General features: G+C 39.3%; 1 pseudogene; it reads right to left on the reverse strand.

The window, feature by feature from the left end:
* Positions 1–848: 848 nt before the first annotated feature.
* LOC149148465 (protein OCTOPUS-like) lies at positions 849–3,916 on the reverse strand (annotated as a pseudogene).
* Positions 3,917–4,699: the final 783 nt, after the last annotated feature.

The raw sequence follows: 4,699 nt of genomic DNA on the forward strand, positions 1-4,699 counted from the left end.
CAAAGAGGAGCAAGGTGCACATACAGCCCAGTTAAATTTGTCACATCTGTAACACTAATAAACTAAATTGAAATCCATAATTATGAAACCATGTTAGAAGCCAATAACAATAACAATCAAATATATAATCATAAAATGAATCAGAATCAATTCATCTTAAACCCCAAACTTTTAAGCAACAATAACGTATAAGTGTGTGCTTCTATTTATATTTCATTCCTCTCAGCGCTTATTAGGTCCGGATTAAGATAGATTTATGCTAGTTCCAAAAGCAACTCAATCCTACTGCAATCCCCAGCAATGTAATATCATGAGGGTGGAGTGGGGGCAGGGAATAATAGGGAAAAAGGTAAAAACGTTTTTTATGTTTTCCTTATTATTTCCCCCACCCCCACCATGAAACTCCTATTCAATTTAGTTATTTAACTGAGCTTTATTTATACTGTGACCATCTAATGAAAATATTCACAATCAATCATGGGCACACCATTCATCCTATACAAAATGAAGAAAAATTCAAATGGATAGAAGCAATATTCCCATTACTAATTTTTCCACTAGGAATTTTTATCCATATTATAACAAACTTCGGAAGTTTATTTAGTGTGGTGATGTGATTACATTATGATTACATTATATTGTGTGATGCCAATCCACCGGTCATATTCACTTCTATTCTCTTAAGCTATTTAATCACAGCTTTTCAAAGTTTTTTCTATATTATGTTTGTCTGATTAAAGCATTCACAATTATAATAATAACCAATTTTTAAGGTCAATCCTAGCTAGACACCATCAATAATGGGCAAGAAAGCACATCATTCGTCTTATACAACATGAAGAAAACACTGAAAATGGATGGCAGCAATATTCTCATTATTAATTTTTCCAATAAGAACCTTGCCATATTGTAGCAAACTTCAGAGGTAGATTGCATCTGTAAGTGTAGCGGTGTGATTACATTATATATTGCGATGCCCTAATCAAAAGTGTAAAAATGTGTACAAAGAAAATGCTTATCAAAGTAAAATGCTTCAGACCTCGACTGGGCTGTTTTTTCCTTCCATGGGCAAAGAATACTCCTTCCTAAAATGATATGATGTTTCTGCAACAGAACCAATGCTCTCTGGTTGACTTCAGCAAGTGCTAATGACGGTGATCGCGACAGGACTAATGATCCGTGCTCCTTGCGCAACTGCTATGGGATACCAACAGAAAAACGATCGCTTGATACAGCTCACAATCCCAATATTCTCTCGTGTTAATCTGATCATAATAAATCTACAAAAGTTCAGTATGAAGGCATCTATATCTTCTGAGACCCAATGCCAATAAACATATCCATCTTCAATGTAGCCCCAATGCATTTCTAGAGGAAGACTGTGGGGGTCTTATTCTGGTACCCCCAGTGCTGCTCCTCCGGCTGCTTCTCAAAGGCGTGAGATAGAATCTGAGAAGCCCATTATCGACATTGGTAGGAGAATAATGAATACTTCGGCTTCGATCCAGCATCATTTCATCCCTCCTTTTCCTCTGCCAACTACCGTTCCTCTGTGCATTGTTATTGCTGTTGCTCCTGTGGATGACGCTACCATTGTTTGCTACTCCATGCCTATTACTCAAATTACTGAAATGTAAACTCCTAGAACCAATACTGCTATTGCTGAAGAAATCGCCTTTACTCAAACCCCTTCTTCCCTCCTTGTCCCTCTGTAATTCTCTCCATGAGTTAGAACCCTCAATATCCCCTCCCTCGTAACCCCCTTCATCTTTACTACCACGCTTCTGAATAAGTCCCCACATCGGGCTCGTGATGGTCCTACTCCAGGCCTTGCTCCATCTATGAGATTTCGAGACCTGTTTCTGATAACTCACTTCATCAGAGACCTGTTTCTGATAACTCACTTCATCAGAGGGGTTCTCGCAGTTCTCTGAACATTTTTCTCTGTGGGTGTCTTCCATCTCTGTCTCTCCGGACGCAGGCTTATTATTTTCATCGTCTAATGTGGCAGGGGAAACCTTGGTATTATTCCTGTTCTCTGTAGACACAGACTTACTCTCCTCCATTCCCGGCTTTGGCTTTTCCACTATGTTCTTCTTTCGCCTACGAGACAGAGAAGAGTCCGAGTAGTAATCCTGAGTCTCCACTGACCCACCTAGCTAATTGGCATCCTTCTCACCATGAAGCTTAATGGACTCTGCTAAAACCTAATTTTTCGAGGACCTAGTGGCAACTTCTTTATGCCCAACAATCGTTGACGTCACCAATTTCCCAATCAAAATACCATCCCAAGAAGCTCTCGATTCCTCCCATGAATTCCTTGAATCCTCCCAGGAAATTCTACCAATATCAATAGAAAACCTTTGATCATCATCACAGGAAGGCATCACATCATCAAATATCTCAGACCTTGTGTAACGAGACTACAGATTATGGCGTTGTGGGTGATGGTGTTTTTGACGGTTTCTTTTCTTCCATTTCTGTATTCTTTTCCTAACCATGTCTGTCAACCAAAATGTTTTAGCCTTATCCTTGGAATCACTACATTCATTTGTGATTGGGTTTGGGTTTGGGTTTGGGTTTGGGTTTGGATTTGTGGTTTTCTTCTTGTTTTCCTCAGAAGCATTGTGGCTGCTTTCAGTTACTTGCACACGAAACCTATTCTGTGTCTCGTGATCTATGTGGGATTTCATTGTTCTAGTAGCATTGACACAACTCTCTCCTATTTCAAAACTATCATAGACCCTATGAGGCTCAGGCTCAAGAGGTTTGAGAGGTTTAGTTACATGTTTCAAAGAATCACTTCTGAGCTCAATCTCGTGCTTCTCCAAGACAACTTCATCTGGTTTGAACCATCCATTATTCTCCATAGAGTTGTTGGATTCCATGACTTCTGTAGCTGGATTCTCATCCTCATTCATCTAGAACAATGCCCCCAGTGTATTCCGGACCCAAATCTCACAGGACTTTCTCTTAAGCTGCAAAGCAAAACTCTCATCAATCTTAGCTCTAGCCTACACTCTTCCTTCCGAGAATGACTTGCTTCTTCTCAGCTGGGGTCCATGGGAGGAGGAGGCCGGGACTGCTTCAGGGACCATGACCATCTTCTTCTTCTGGAGACTTTTGGGGTCTGGAATGGGTTTTCTATTAGAAGCCTTCCCATCTGTGGGGAAGCTGGTTTTTGTGTGACGGTCTGCTGGGTCAACACAGGCCAGGCGCTCCCTCAAACATGCTGCACAGACCCCTACCACAAACTCCTTTGGGTGCCTCTGGCACCTCACAACAGCACGACTCTCCAAATTCATTATGGCTTCACAAAGCTATTCATTCCATTTTGCAGTGCTGAGAGAAGGACTACTTCTTCGAACTTACAAACACAAAAACCAGATCTCTGACCTCAGTATTCTCTGCCTTCAAGCTGCATTACAACAGAAACCCAAATTCATGAGAGAGCCACAGTACATTGTCAAATTACATATATCAGGACACCGCACAGGCCATCCCTCCCATGACAGACTGCCATAAGAGCCAATACCTGTCACCCCAAAAACATCCACATCCCCGACTTCATTCACAACACTGCCAAAATTATCACCCCCAATATAATCACTGAAACCCAAAATCCAGATCTCTCATACACCACCAAAGCAAAATCTGTAAGCAGCTCTGATTCCTGCAATCTGGTTTTCTACTTTCCTCTGCAATTAATCAGAATCCTTCGGAAAAAATCTGAATTATTTGCCCAGAAATCTTCTTCTTCAAGGACCCCAATCTTCTTCTTCAGCTGATCACTCCGCGAATCATCCCAGAACACAGAGTTCCATCAACCTCCCACAACATCCCAATCAACCCCACATCACCACCACCATCCTCAAAAACAGCCTCTCCAACAAGGTCCCCATCATAAGAACACCACCACTATCAACCACAATAACAGCAACGTCACCATCAAAAACCAAAAATAAATAAACAAATAATATTCCTCAACAACAGCATTATAAATAATAATAATAAACACACCCGTGTGATGATTTCCATTATCAACAGTTACCCAGTCCTTCCCTAACATTATTTATTGCAATTATTATTGTTATTATTACTATTCCACTACTTTATCAAATATAATAAAATTATTTATTGTATTTTACCGCATTGTCAAACCTTTGGTTTATCAATGTTGTCCATGTATTGGGCACATTTATCTTTTTCTCTCCGGAGTTAAAAAAAAAATACTCGATTGGCAGACTGGCAGTCAATCCTCGGATTCTTATGTTAAATCCCATCCCCAAAATGTCCCATCGATCCATTATCCTGCGTTGGGAGCCGTTATCCACTACTTAATATTTTAATCCAATATATTATTACAAGAGACCCCATCCTACATATGCAAGACCATTCATCCGTTGTGGTTAATCATATGTTTACTTTTGCACATCCAATAACTAATGATGTATTGTTGACTTAACATTCTAAATATTTTATATTATTAGATAAATTGTTTTTAATTAAGCAAACTATACGCAAAAAAATCATTTGATATTAAATGTGTGATAGTAAAGTGTTAGTAAATCATAGATTTGTTGGAGGGATTTTGTTTAAGATTTGTAATTTGCAATGGATGAATTTGAATTCATCATAAAGGGTTGGAAATTGTATCTTGAAAATTGTGATTAGTTTTAATTTTTAAAATGAGTAATAT

This window comes from Pinus tabuliformis, chromosome 9, assembly GCF_031772625.1.
Source record: "Pinus tabuliformis cultivar Carrire ecotype Pingquan chromosome 9, CPIR1, whole genome shotgun sequence".
NCBI classification, from domain to species: domain Eukaryota; kingdom Viridiplantae; phylum Streptophyta; class Pinopsida; order Pinales; family Pinaceae; genus Pinus; species Pinus tabuliformis.